Source organism: Lagopus muta, chromosome 1, assembly GCF_023343835.1.
Source record: "Lagopus muta isolate bLagMut1 chromosome 1, bLagMut1 primary, whole genome shotgun sequence".
Lineage (NCBI taxonomy): Eukaryota > Metazoa > Chordata > Aves > Galliformes > Phasianidae > Lagopus > Lagopus muta.
In genome coordinates this window covers 53913741-53928955 of record NC_064433.1, presented here as the reverse complement: position 1 = coordinate 53928955, position 15215 = coordinate 53913741, and the positions used below count along the sequence as shown (strand labels likewise).

General features: G+C 51.6%; 1 long non-coding RNA gene across 3 annotated transcripts in view; it reads right to left on the bottom strand.

Moving 5' to 3' along the window:
* LOC125690020 (uncharacterized) overlaps positions 1 to 15215 on the bottom strand; it is a 33175-nt gene that overhangs the window by 9644 nt on the left and 8316 nt on the right. For 2 of the 3 annotated variants that reach the window (XR_007375478.1, XR_007375477.1), the window contains exons 2-3: positions 13346 to 13467; positions 11879 to 13040 (exon numbers count right to left, since the gene is read on the bottom strand). This is a non-coding gene — a long non-coding RNA (uncharacterized LOC125690020). Of the gene's footprint in view, positions 1 to 4468; positions 4823 to 11878; positions 13041 to 13345; positions 13468 to 15215 lie in introns of those variants that run through there. The other variant, XR_007375476.1, reaches the window with a different exon arrangement.

Genomic DNA, 15215 nt, shown 5'->3' with positions numbered 1-15215 from the left:
GCAGGGCAACGCTCTGCAAAATGAGCCTGCATCCCTTTCACTGTGCCCATGCTCTGTCACTTCTAGGAAACGGGACCAACAGCCTCAGCCTCCAGAAGAACAGAGCACCCGGGAAACGACGACATCAGTGTTCCTGACCTGCTCTGCCACATGGAGGCTAACGTAGACTCAATGGAGAGGCACCTGAGGACCCTCATCCAGTCCCACCGGGAAGCGTGCAAGAGCATGCAGGAGAGGCAGGCAGCTCATGATGCAGGGAACAGGAATAATCCCTCTGCAGACTCCACATCCAGCACTGGCTGAGCCTGATTCAATGATACACAATGCCTTTCTAAATAAAAACTTATACTTCATGTCTCCTCTCGGTCATACGCTTATGAACCAAGTGGTTTTAGATGGGGCTGAATTTTGTGAGCAGGACTCATTCACAGGCTACATACCATCCTCCATTCACAAACACCAGCTCTGGAATACCGCTGAAGGCCCCGAGCAGACATAACATCTCATCTCTGAATGTGCAGACATGTAACATCAAGACGGGGCCACCGCTGTCTTAGGAAGGTGGGTCAGATCCTTCCCCCACCCCTGAATCGGCAGGGTGGTCTTAACTACGACTTCAGCTGTTTGGGTGATCGGCTCTACCGCCTGTACATGCGGAGTAGGCAGCCAATAACTGTTTTTCAGTCGTACCGTATCTTTCTTCTGCTCCGTGCCAGACCCGAGAGCAGAACCCAAATCTGTCTGGGGGTCCAAACAGAACTGTGGTGTTGCCACAGGCCCCAGCCAAAGCCATCCTGAGTGACACGAACGCCCAGCTCGGCTCGGAGGGTTGGATCAAGTTTATCCAATGCCTGGGCTTGTTGCACGGCCAGCTTTGCCTGGTGGAAAGCGTCCTGTTCCGTTCTCCCCCAGTCCATCATCTTAACAGCCAAGCTGGCACACTTTCTCTGGGCTTTGGTCAGAACCGTTGGACCAGGTCCATTAATTCCGCTGCCGTATATGGACGGGCCGCCATATGTAAGCGAGTTTGGGCAGGGGGCCACTGATCAGGGGGGCACCCCTGCTGGTCTATCTTGTATTGTTTTGTTTTTTGAGTTATTATAGGACAAATCTCCAAGGGATCTCTTGCAAGCGGAGCACTGAGATCCCACTTAGAATTTTCATTTTCTGGATCAGCCAGGTCCATTGATTCAGGAACCTGTTTATCATCTACTGAAATGTTACAGACCTGCCCTCGCGGAAAATTCAGGGTTGTTTTTTTCCCTGTCTGTATACCGAGTTCTTGCTCGAATTTTTCCATGCGGTCGTGCAATCCTTCATTTTCATTTTCTAAGGTCCTGGCCCTCATCTTGGCCTGATCTAAAGCATAAAGTTGGAGATCTGCGTGCGGTCACATGGCTATGATCTCATTGCGATCACAGAGACGTGGTGGGACAGCTCGCATGACTGGAATGTTGTCATGGAGGGCTATGTGCTTTTTAGGAAAGATCGGCTGGCGAGGCGGGGTGGTGGAGTTGCTCTTTATGTAAGAGAGCAGCTTGAATGTATTGAACTCCACCTGGGGGAGAGTGGTGTAGCAGTGGAGAGCTTGTGGGTAAGAATCAAGGGGCGGGCTGGTATGGCTGACACCGTTGTGGGTGTGTGCTACAGGCCCCCTGATCAGGAGGAGGAGGTTGATGAGGCCTTCCACAAACAGTTGGAAGCAGCGTCATGATCCCAGGCGCTGGTGCTTATGGGGGACTTCAATTATCCAGATATTTGCTGGAAAAGCAATGTGGCCAGGCATGCGCGGTCCAGACGGTTCCTGCAATGTGTTGAAGACAACTTGCTGATGCAGGTGGTTGAGGAATCGACAAGGAGAGGGGTACTGCTGGACCTTATTCTCACTAATAGAGAAGGGCTTGTCAGGGAAGTAAAGGTCGGGGGCAGCTTGGGTTGTAGTGACCACGAGATGGTGGAGTTCAAGATCCTGAGTGGAAGAAGTAAAGCAAAAAGTAGGATTGCTATCCTGGACTTTAGGAGAGCCAACTTCGATCTCTTTCGGGGCCTACTTGGAGCTGTCTCATGGGCTAGGGTGTTGGAAGGCAAGGGGGCCTGTGAGAGCTGGTCGGCATTTAAGCAGCTCTTCTTCCAAGCTCAGGATCGGTGCGTCCCTGTGAGGAAGAAATCGGGAAAGGGTGGCAGGAGACCTGTGTGGATGAGCAAGGAGCTCGTGCACAAACTCAAAGGAAAGAAGAAGGCCCATGAAATGTGGAAAAAGGGTCTGACTACTTGGGAAGAATTGGGAAGGAATGTTGTCAGGGTCTGCAGGGATGCGACAAGGAAGGCAGATTTAATTCCGCCTGGAATTAAATCTGGCAAAGGGGATAAAGGATAATAAAAAAGGTTTTTTCAAGTACATTAACAGTAAAAGGAAGACTAGGGAGAATGTGGCTCCCCTGCTAACTGACGGGGGTGTTCTGGTAACGGGGGATGCTGAGAAGGCGGAGATACTGAATGCCTTCTTTGCTTCTGTCTTCAGTGAAAAAGCTCCCCCTCGGGAATCTGAGACCCTGGAGGTTAGTGAGAGGATCTGGGGAATGGAAGACCTTCCTTCTGTCAGGGAAGAGGTGGTCCGGGAGCGCCTAGGCAACACCAATGTTCACAAATCCATGGGACCCGATGGGATTCATCCACGGGTGCTGAGTGAGCTGGCAGAGGTGATTGCTGAACCACTTTCTGTCATCTTTGAGAAGTCTTGGAGGACGGGGGAGGTGCCTGAAGACTGGAAGATAGCCAATGTCACCCCGGTCTTCAAAAAAGGCAAGAAGGAAGACCCAGGCAATTATAGGCCAGTCAGCCTCACCTCTGTCCCTGGAAACGTGATGGAACAGCTTGTACTGGATGTCATCTCCAGACAACTGGAAGAAGAGGAGGTTATCAGGAGTCGTCAGCACGGGTTCACAAGGGGGAGGTCGTGCTTGACCAACCTGGTAGCCTTCCATGATGTTGTCTCTGGCTGGGTGGATAGGGGGAGAGCAGTGGATGTAGTCTACCTTGATTTCAGCAAGGCATTTGATACTGTCCCCCACGACATCCTTATAACAAAGCTGAGGAAGTGTGGGATAGATGAGTGGACAGTGAGGTGGGTTGAGAACTGGCTGACTGGCAGAGCACAGAGGGTCATTGTTGGTGGTGCAGAGTCTGGTTGGAGGCCTGTAACTAGCGGTGTTCCTCAGGGGTCTGTGCTGGGTCCGGTCTTGTTCAACATCTTCATCAATGACCTTGATGAGGAGATAATGGCCACCCTCAGCAAGTTTGCTGATGATACGAAGTTGGGAGGATTGGCTGACACGCCTGAAGGCTATGTTGCCATTCAGCAAGACCTGGACAGGCTGGAGAGCTGGGCAGTAAGAAACAGGATGAGGTTTAACAAAAGCAAGTGTAGAGTCTTGCATCTGGGGAGGAATAATTCCATGCACCAGTACAGGTTGGGGGATGAGCTGCTGGAGGGGAGCTCTGCGGAAAGGGACCTGGGTGTCCTGGTGGATGACAGGTTGGCCATGAGCCAGCAGTGTGCCCTTGTGGCCAAAAAGGCCAATGGCTTACTGGGGTGCATTAAAAAGAGCGTGTCCAGCAGGTCGAAGGAGGTGATCCTCCCCCTCTACTCTGCCCTGGTAAGGCCTCATCTGGAGTACTGCGTCCAGTTCTGGGCTCCCCAGTACAAAAAAGACAGGGATCTCTTGGAAAGAGTCCAGCGGAGGGCCACGAAGATGGTGAAGGGCCTGGAGCATCTCCCCTATGAGGAAAGGCTGAGTGAACTGGGTCTGTTCAGCCTTGAGAAAAGGAGACTGAGAGGGGACCTGATCCAGGTCTATAAATATCTAAGGTGTGGGGGGCAGAATGGCGAGGCCGGACTCTTTTCAGTGGTGAGTGGAGACAGGACAAGGGGAAACGGCTGGAAACTGCAGCATAGGAAGTTCCGCACAAACATGCGCAAGAACTTCTTTACAGTGAGGTGACGGAGCACTGGAACAGGCTGCCCAGGGAGGTGGTGGAGTCTCCTTCTCTGGAGATGTTCAAGACCTGCCTGGATGCCTACCTGTGTGACCTGCTGTAGGGAACCTGCTTTGGCAGGGGGGTTGCACTCGATGATCTCTGGAGGTCCCTTCCAACCCCTACAATTCTGTGATTCTGTGATTTCACAGTGGCCGTGCCACCGTAGAGGCAGCTAACTGCTGTTCTTTTGTAACCAATCTGTCTTTGCTTCGTCCATGAAAACAGTTCGCCATGCGGAATGGAGAAATATTTCCCATAGCACGCAGGGAACCCCATTTTTCAATGATGGTTGCCAGCTCATAATAAGGGGATCCCAGAAATCCTGGGATCTCTCCAGGAATTGTTAAGTCTCTAGACTAGGGTAATGTTCTGCCCCCTGACCCATTTATAGATATTCCAAAGACAAGACAGTAGGTATGCACGTATATTTATTTCCAAAACCTTCTGGCTACCGCCATGTCTGCAGTAATCGGGACAAAAAGCCACTCCTTCCTCAGCAGCAGCATCCAGTTGAGACCAGGACCTCCAGCGGGCCCTGCTGGTATGGCTTAACCAGCTGTCCCATCAGTGTGGGAACGGCAACAAAATGCCGGTGGTTCTTGAGGTGCAGCTGCTCATTGATACCCAGCACCGTGCCTTCAACTGGCCCTGCTGGCACTCTCTATCCACCTGCCATGTAACAACGTGGATGGGGACCAAAAGAGGGCATGCCACATAAGCAGCAGCTGCACATTGATACCCAGCACCGTGCCTTCAACTGGCTCTGCTGACTTGGTGTACCTACCTGCCACGTAACTACTGAGGATGGGGAAGAAATGACGGCATCCCATGAGCAGCAGCTGCGCATTAATACCCAGTGCTGTGCCTCCAACTGGCCCTTCTGGCCAGCTGAGGCTTTCTGAACACCTCAGATGGATCCAGCACAGGGTCAGCAAGGTTGTCACTCCAAAGGACCCAGATCAGCAGTCCCCCGGCCCCAAGCAGAAAGTCTTCAGCTTGCACCCCACCCTGGGCCACCTCTGGGACAGTCTTGCCCAAAGATATGTAACCTGGATCCTCATGGATGTCTTGAAGCACACTGGCATCCTGAGCCTGCAGGGCATTGCCCCTGGCCTCTGGAGAAGAGGAAGACGACTATGGGGACAGATGAGCTACTGAGATGCATCAGAGAGGATGCGCTCTCGATTACGGAGGGCATGGGAGCAATGTGGATGGGACCTGGAGAGTTTTTCCTTTCTCTAACACTAACCTGACTAATACTTCACTTTATCCACTCAGGGCAGTCTCCTTAGGTCAAAGGGAAATAGGGTATGCTAATGCCTGCTGTTTTTACTAGCAGAAAAGTTAGGAGTTTCATGAAGGAAATAAATTCCTTAATTGAGGATCCTGTAAGTGTAGCAGAACAAGTAGATGAATTTCTAGGGCCTAATTTCTACTCACGGGTGGAAATGATGTTTATCGTTGACATGCTGTTTATTGGAGAAGAAGGAGGTGGGCAGCTCTGCAAGTGTGGGAAAGGAATACAGAGGGAAGGGTGGGCCCTGAAGGGAGGCAGAGAGGAAGGATCCTGAGGATAGATTCTACTGGTTATTGTCACTGCCTTTGTGATGGTTCAATGTCCATGTTGTGAAAGTGGCTGTTACGCAGCAAGGGGTGTCTCAAGTGATGCCGAGAAGACCCCCTGGGTTGTGTTTTGGCTCACTGCAGAAACACTGCTGGCGAGCCAGGGGGAATATTGAACAAGAAACCAGGAACATAAATGGAGTAAGGGGACCAGTTTTATAATTGAGTCCCCTAATCGAGAGAGCAAGTGCTGGGTGTTTGTGGAAGTTGAAGAAGTGCATTGTTTGATTTGTGGATTTTGAAGGCAGCGGGTGAAACTGTCTTGACGGTATAAGGAAGCGCAGTTGTTCATGGTATACGGAAGCGCAGCTGTTAACGAACGGTACATGGAACTGAAATGGAGGGTACAAATAGTGGAACTGTGGAAAAACAAGCAAACAAGGACAAGAAAAAAACTGGGAACCCTGTGGGCGGGGTGGGGCGAAAGGCTTTGTGACATCACAGGGCGGGACATGACATCAGTCTTTAAGTCACATTGGCAGCCTCCCCCAGCACACTCATTTGGGACAGCCGCTGGCGCACACTGCTGGAGCTCTGCTCTGGGTGACAGCTGGTTTTGTGCTGAGATTGACCTCTGGGAGAGAACAGGATGGATCTCCACCACATTCTCTTCCTGGCCATAGCTTTAAGTCTGTCCCCTCTTGCTGTATTCAGGTCCAGCTATTGCAGCTATTTTACCTGGATTTGGAATGGGGACAAAGAGCCAGGCCATCCTCAGCAGCAGGAGCACCCAGTTGAGATCAGGACCTCCAGCCAGCCGTGCTGGTTTGGCTTAGCCATGTGCCATATGACAATGGAGGACGGGGACCAAAAGACGGCATCGCAGGAGCAGCAGCTGCGCATTACTGCCCAGCGCCATGCCTCCAACTGGCCCCGTCAGCAAGGCCTTTCTGAACGCCCCAGGTGGATCCGGTACCGGGTCAGCAAGGTTGTCACTCCAGGGGACCCAAAGCAGCAGTCCCCGGGCCCCAAGCAGAAAGTCCAGAGCTTGCAGGATACCCTGGGCCACATCTGGGACAACCTTGAGCAGAGAGGGGTAACCTGGATCCTCATGGATGTCTTCAAGCACATCTGCATCCTGAGCCTATTGAGCATTGCCCATGGCCTCTGGAGAAGGCTGAGACAACTGCGGGGACAGGTGAGCTACTGAGATGCATCGCACAGGGAGGGGACCGTGGGTGGGGAGCAGGCAACCACAAAGGCCTTGTCTGTGAAGTCTTCCCAGGAAAGCAGACTCCCAGCGGTCCGCTAGCTCTCCCCAGGGACTTACCCAGCTGTGTGTCTGACACCCAATTGGAAACCCCTGTGCTACACGGGGCCTGCCTGAGGTGGTGGGAGCCCCGTGCTTGGGGCAGTCCTGCGAGGCAGGAAAAGCTGCACAGGAATCGGAGCCCTGCAGGGCAACGCTCTGCAAAATGAGCCTGCATCCCTTTCACTGTGCCCATGCTCTGTCACTTCTAGGAAACGGGACCAACAGCCTCAGCCTCCAGAAGAACAGAGCACCCGGGAAACGACGACATCAGTGTTCCTGACCTGCTCTGCCACATGGAGGCTAACGTAGACTCAATGGAGAGGCACCTGAGGACCCTCATCCAGTCCCACCGGGAAGCGTGCAAGAGCATGCAGGAGAGGCAGGCAGCTCATGATGCAGGGAACAGGAATAATCCCTCTGCAGACTCCACATCCAGCACTGGCTGAGCCTGATTCAATGATACACAATGCCTTTCTAAATAAAAACTTATACTTCATGTCTCCTCTCGGTCATACGCTTATGAACCAAGTGGTTTTAGATGGGGCTGAATTTTGTGAGCAGGACTCATTCACAGGCTACATACCATCCTCCATTCACAAACACCAGCTCTGGAATACCGCTGAAGGCCCCGAGCAGACATAACATCTCATCTCTGAATGTGCAGACATGTAACATCAAGACGGGGCCACCGCTGTCTTAGGAAGGTGGGTCAGATCCTTCCCCCACCCCTGAATCGGCAGGGTGGTCTTAACTACGACTTCAGCCGTTTGGGTGATCGGCTCTACCGCCTGTACATGCGGAGTAGGCAGCCAATAACTGTTTTTCAGTCGTACCGTATCTTTCTTCTGCTCCGTGCCAGACCCGAGAGCAGAACCCAAATCTGTCTGGGGGTCCAAACAGAACTGTGGTGTTGCCACAGGCCCCAGCCAAAGCCATCCTGAGTGACACGAACGCCCAGCTCGGCTCGGAGGGTTGGATCAAGTTTATCCAATGCCTGGGCTTGTTGCACGGCCAGCTTTGCCTGGTGGAAAGCGTCCTGTTCCGTTCTCCCCCAGTCCATCATCTTAACAGCCAAGCTGGCACACTTTCTCTGGGCTTTGGTCAGAACCGTTGGACCAGGTCCATTAATTCCGCTGCCGTATATGGACGGGCCGCCATATGTAAGCGAGTTTGGGCAGGGGGCCACTGATCAGGGGGGCACCCCTGCTGGTCTATCTTGTATTGTTTTGTTTTTTGAGTTATTATAGGACAAATCTCCAAGGGATCTCTTGCAAGCGGAGCACTGAGATCCCACTTAGAATTTTCATTTTCTGGATCAGCCAGGTCCATTGATTCAGGAACCTGTTTATCATCTACTGAAATGTTACAGACCTGCCCTCGCGGAAAATTCAGGGTTGTTTTTTTCCCTGTCTGTATACCGAGTTCTTGCTCGAATTTTTCCATGCGGTCGTGCAATCCTTCATTTTCATTTTCTAAGGTCCTGGCCCTCATCTTGGCCTGATCTAAAGCATAAAGTTGGAGATCTGCGTGCGGTCACATGGCTATGATCTCATTGCGATCACAGAGACGTGGTGGGACAGCTCGCATGACTGGAATGTTGTCATGGAGGGCTATGTGCTTTTTAGGAAAGATCGGCTGGCGAGGCGGGGTGGTGGAGTTGCTCTTTATGTAAGAGAGCAGCTTGAATGTATTGAACTCCACCTGGGGGAGAGTGGTGTAGCAGTGGAGAGCTTGTGGGTAAGAATCAAGGGGCGGGCTGGTATGGCTGACACCGTTGTGGGTGTGTGCTACAGGCCCCCTGATCAGGAGGAGGAGGTTGATGAGGCCTTCCACAAACAGTTGGAAGCAGCGTCATGATCCCAGGCGCTGGTGCTTATGGGGGACTTCAATTATCCAGATATTTGCTGGAAAAGCAATGTGGCCAGGCATGCGCGGTCCAGACGGTTCCTGCAATGTGTTGAAGACAACTTGCTGATGCAGGTGGTTGAGGAATCGACAAGGAGAGGGGTACTGCTGGACCTTATTCTCACTAATAGAGAAGGGCTTGTCAGGGAAGTAAAGGTCGGGGGCAGCTTGGGTTGTAGTGACCACGAGATGGTGGAGTTCAAGATCCTGAGTGGAAGAAGTAAAGCAAAAAGTAGGATTGCTATCCTGGACTTTAGGAGAGCCAACTTCGATCTCTTTCGGGGCCTACTTGGAGCTGTCTCATGGGCTAGGGTGTTGGAAGGCAAGGGGGCCTGTGAGAGCTGGTCGGCATTTAAGCAGCTCTTCTTCCAAGCTCAGGATCGGTGCGTCCCTGTGAGGAAGAAATCGGGAAAGGGTGGCAGGAGACCTGTGTGGATGAGCAAGGAGCTCGTGCACAAACTCAAAGGAAAGAAGAAGGCCCATGAAATGTGGAAAAAGGGTCTGACTACTTGGGAAGAATTGGGAAGGAATGTTGTCAGGGTCTGCAGGGATGCGACAAGGAAGGCAGATTTAATTCCGCCTGGAATTAAATCTGGCAAAGGGGATAAAGGATAATAAAAAAGGTTTTTTCAAGTACATTAACAGTAAAAGGAAGACTAGGGAGAATGTGGCTCCCCTGCTAACTGACGGGGGTGTTCTGGTAACGGGGGATGCTGAGAAGGCGGAGATACTGAATGCCTTCTTTGCTTCTGTCTTCAGTGAAAAAGCTCCCCCTCGGGAATCTGAGACCCTGGAGGTTAGTGAGAGGATCTGGGGAATGGAAGACCTTCCTTCTGTCAGGGAAGAGGTGGTCCGGGAGCGCCTAGGCAACACCAATGTTCACAAATCCATGGGACCCGATGGGATTCATCCACGGGTGCTGAGTGAGCTGGCAGAGGTGATTGCTGAACCACTTTCTGTCATCTTTGAGAAGTCTTGGAGGACGGGGGAGGTGCCTGAAGACTGGAAGATAGCCAATGTCACCCCGGTCTTCAAAAAAGGCAAGAAGGAAGACCCAGGCAATTATAGGCCAGTCAGCCTCACCTCTGTCCCTGGAAACGTGATGGAACAGCTTGTACTGGATGTCATCTCCAGACAACTGGAAGAAGAGGAGGTTATCAGGAGTCGTCAGCACGGGTTCACAAGGGGGAGGTCGTGCTTGACCAACCTGGTAGCCTTCCATGATGTTGTCTCTGGCTGGGTGGATAGGGGGAGAGCAGTGGATGTAGTCTACCTTGATTTCAGCAAGGCATTTGATACTGTCCCCCACGACATCCTTATAACAAAGCTGAGGAAGTGTGGGATAGATGAGTGGACAGTGAGGTGGGTTGAGAACTGGCTGACTGGCAGAGCACAGAGGGTCATTGTTGGTGGTGCAGAGTCTGGTTGGAGGCCTGTAACTAGCGGTGTTCCTCAGGGGTCTGTGCTGGGTCCGGTCTTGTTCAACATCTTCATCAATGACCTTGATGAGGAGATAATGGCCACCCTCAGCAAGTTTGCTGATGATACGAAGTTGGGAGGATTGGCTGACACGCCTGAAGGCTATGTTGCCATTCAGCAAGACCTGGACAGGCTGGAGAGCTGGGCAGTAAGAAACAGGATGAGGTTTAACAAAAGCAAGTGTAGAGTCTTGCATCTGGGGAGGAATAATTCCATGCACCAGTACAGGTTGGGGGATGAGCTGCTGGAGGGGAGCTCTGCGGAAAGGGACCTGGGTGTCCTGGTGGATGACAGGTTGGCCATGAGCCAGCAGTGTGCCCTTGTGGCCAAAAAGGCCAATGGCTTACTGGGGTGCATTAAAAAGAGCGTGTCCAGCAGGTCGAAGGAGGTGATCCTCCCCCTCTACTCTGCCCTGGTAAGGCCTCATCTGGAGTACTGCGTCCAGTTCTGGGCTCCCCAGTACAAAAAAGACAGGGATCTCTTGGAAAGAGTCCAGCGGAGGGCCACGAAGATGGTGAAGGGCCTGGAGCATCTCCCCTATGAGGAAAGGCTGAGTGAACTGGGTCTGTTCAGCCTTGAGAAAAGGAGACTGAGAGGGGACCTGATCCAGGTCTATAAATATCTAAGGTGTGGGGGGCAGAATGGCGAGGCCGGACTCTTTTCAGTGGTGAGTGGAGACAGGACAAGGGGAAACGGCTGGAAACTGCAGCATAGGAAGTTCCGCACAAACATGCGCAAGAACTTCTTTACAGTGAGGTGACGGAGCACTGGAACAGGCTGCCCAGGGAGGTGGTGGAGTCTCCTTCTCTGGAGATGTTCAAGACCTGCCTGGATGCCTACCTGTGTGACCTGCTGTAGGGAACCTGCTTTGGCAGGGGGGTTGCACTCGATGATCTCTGGAGGTCCCTTCCAACCCCTACAATTCTGTGATTCTGTGATTTCACAGTGGCCGTGCCACCGTAGAGGCAGCTAACTGCTGTTCTTTTGTAACCAATCTGTCTTTGCTTCGTCCATGAAAACAGTTCGCCATGCGGAATGGAGAAATATTTCCCATAGCACGCAGGGAACCCCATTTTTCAATGATGGTTGCCAGCTCATAATAAGGGGATCCCAGAAATCCTGGGATCTCTCCAGGAATTGTTAAGTCTCTAGACTAGGGTAATGTTCTGCCCCCTGACCCATTTATAGATATTCCAAAGACAAGACAGTAGATATACACATATATTTATTTCCAAAACCTTCTGGCTACCGCCATGTCTGCAGTAATCGGGACAAAAAGCCACTCCTTCCTCAGCAGCAGCATCCAGTTGAGACCAGGACCTCCAGCGGGCCCTGCTGGTATGGCTTAACCAGCTGTCCCATCAGTGTGGGAACGGCAACAAAATGCCGGTGGTTCTTGAGGTGCAGCTGCTCATTGATACCCAGCACCGTGCCTTCAACTGGCCCTGCTGGCACTCTCTATCCACCTGCCATGTAACAACGTGGATGGGGACCAAAAGAGGGCATGCCACATAAGCAGCAGCTGCTCATTGATACCCAGCACCGTGCCTTCAACTGGCTCTGCTGACTTGGTGTACCTACCTGCCACGTAACTACTGAGGATGGGGAAGAAATAACGGCATCCCATGAGCAGCAGCTGCGCATTAATACCCAGTGCTGTGCCTCCAACTGGCCCTTCTGGCCAGCTGAGGCTTTCTGAACACCTCAGATGGATCCAGCACAGGGTCAGCAAGGTTGTCACTCCAAAGGACCCAGATCAGCAGTCTCCCAGCACCAAGCAGAAATTCTTCAGCTTGCACCCCACCCTGGGCCACCTCTGGGACAGTCTTGCCCAAAGATATGTAACCTGGATCCTCATGGATGTCTTGAAGCACACTGGCATCCTGAGCCTGCAGAGCATTGCCCCTGGCCTCTGGAGAAGAGGAAGACGACTATGGGGACAGATGAGCCACTGAGATGCATCAGATGCACTGAGGTGCTGGGAGCCCTGCAGGGGCTTGCTCTGTAGGGCAATGCTCTGCAAGATGAGTCTCCATCCCTTTCAGTGTGCCCATGTTCTGTCACTTCCCGGAAATGGGAGCAACAGCCTCAGCCTCCATAAGAACAGAGCATCGGGGAAAGGATGACATCTATGTTTCTGACTTGCTCCGACACATATAGGCTGAAATAGACTCAATGGAGAGGCACCTGAGGACCATCCTGTCCCACCAGGAAGCATGCAGGAGCCAGCAGGAGAGGAAGGCAGTATAAGTCAGTGGTGCCCATGCCCTGCTGGGTTCGCCTTTGGCCTCAGGAGCACCAAGACCAGTGTGCAATTAGGACCGTCAACGCAGAAAGGGGCAGGTGGAGCAGTGAAAAGGGAGAGTGATTCCATGAAGCGCTTTTGTCCATTTGACAGCCTTTTCTGACGTCAGGGTAACAGCCACCAGTGATGAGGCAGGACGCACCTCAGCCCCCCAGAGGTTCTTGTGCTGAAGACACCTTGATGACTACAGTGTCTTCTACTGCCATCAGCGCCCACTCGCATCCTAAAGGACCAGACTCTGCTCTGTTTCACCAAGCGTTCAGCAACAACGCGCACATGCAGCAGCGGCGCCCAAGTGACGTGGAGAAACTCGCAGCGGCAGCAGCCTTGCTCTCCCTAGAAAGCCGGGACCAGCCTGTAATAATATGCTGGCGTGAGCTGCTAGTTCCAGGGTTTTTGGAGATCTGTCTCTCCGCATTTCAGACAGCATACGTATACCTGCAGTGTACACACAAATATAAACAGATTTCCTTTATGTCATTCTGGTGCCTAGAACAACAGGGTATTTTCTTCTTCTGAATGATGCATCGGTGTTGAAAAACAAACTGTTAAGCAACTGAGCTTTAAGCTGAGTTGTCCTTTCCGTGGTCCGAGTATTAACTCAAATTCAGGAAAGATACGTGGTAATATAAACTGGCAGGAAGAAGCATGCATGGAAATGCATTTTTTCTTTATCTGGGTTCTGTGGATACCAGACTTTCCATCTCCATATTTTCAGATCTGGCTGCACCTATGACACTTACCTGGTACAAACTCAAACGGCAGAGTGCACATCCAGGGCTGGCACTGAGAACCACAATGAAGAGCCTCACAGAAGAACGACGCTTTGAGGAGTAATCATTCTGCACAGAGAGAGTGAGGGGCCCTACAAACAAAAAGGCACGCAGTGGCGTTAAATACATGCCACAATCCCCGATCTACATCAGTCATCGCGCTACTCCTGGTCTGTGGGATAAAGCTGGGTCTGTGTGGGGGATAATATACACAGTCTCATTCTAAATGAACATATGGTCTATGTCTGATCAAGTTCATACGCTTATGAACCAGGAGGTTTTAGCATGGGCTGAATTTTGTGAGCAGGAATAATTCAGAGGCTATGTACCGTCCTCCATTCACAAACCCCAGCTCTGGAATACCACTGAAGGCTCAGAGAGTAGGTAACATCTCATCTCATTCCTAGAGGAATTCTCTGAGCTCAGACCCTCTGCCTTGACAAGATCCTAATCTAAACAGGCCCACCAGGGCACACGGGCGTAGGAATGGAATGTTGTTTCTGCATTAGATATTAAAAAGGGGGAAGATCTGATCTGAAGAAGTAGAGCAAAATGCGTTTGTATTTTGTAACTTGTCCTTAGACATAGCTGATATGAAAAAGTAGGAATAGCATATATGTTAGTAACACACCTTAGAAATACCGTTGCTGAATTGTGTGATTACTTTTTGCTCGCAAAACTGTAGTAGTTTCTAAATGTTCCAAACAGTATAGGTATAGTATTATGGACTAGAAAGCATATTGTGGGGCTGTTCTGCTTGGATAAGAGGCCCTCAGCAAAAGAAAAACAGACTTCACAAACATGAAAGAAGCCAGGGCCTCCACACAAGGCTGAATTGCCTTGCTCTGTGGGTAGGCTGGGATGCAACCCAGGCAGGCATCAAGATACTCTGCCCTATCCTCCTTCCAAGCTTATCTCCATGCAAGGACGAGCAGATGTCCAGAAACAATGACCGAATGTTGAATGAGCAAATATGAGGTTAACTCATTAGCGAGATTTGCTTAGCGAGCAAAAATTTATGGTTCGCCAGTATCTGTGTGTTTAGTTGAGCGTCAGGAAGATTGCGAACCTGAAGTACTCAGCCAACGAGGAACCAGGGGAGAAAGAGAGAAGCGTCGAGTAATAGGGCATAAAAGATGTAACGCTGTTTTCTGCATGCCCTCCTGCATGCAGGAGGCCCGCCACTGCAATCGCAAATAAAATCTGCTTGGTCAGAGATACCGGCCTGATAAACTGTTTGGATATTTCCAACAATTTGGGGGCTCGTCCGGGATCATTATCGCCTCCTTTGCTGCCCTGGACAGGATAGGTGCACCCCGCTGATTTTAGCGGTCCTGTCTAGGTGGTGAGGTGATTCCTTGGGATGGCCTCTAGGGTTAGGGTTAGGGATAGGAAACCGAGACTGTTACGCAAAGACAGGCTCTGTGAAAGCCAAGGGGCAGGTAGGCACGGTATCGACCCCTGCAGACCCGGTAACTTCATGCACGGACCAAGGTAAGGGAATTTGATTCTTGCTTTGGGGGTCGGGGGGACTCGGGTGAGTCTCGGGAGGGAGCTGGTGGTGCACGGCACCCTGGACGCTTGACAAAGTGCCAGCAGTACACCCCTATTGAATCCGGGAATCGGAGCAAGGTGCTCCGGAGGGATCGGCCCTAAATCCGAGAATCAGAGAGTGGTAACCTGTGAGCTGGGGAGTTCACAGCAGCGTTCCGGAGGAATGGGGAATAGGAGCTCCCATAGAACAGAGGAAAAGGGTCCCCAAGTTCATGCCTAGAGATAGCCCCTTGGGAAAGAGGCTTCAGAATTGGGAAATAATCCCAGAAGTAGGGAAAAGATGTTT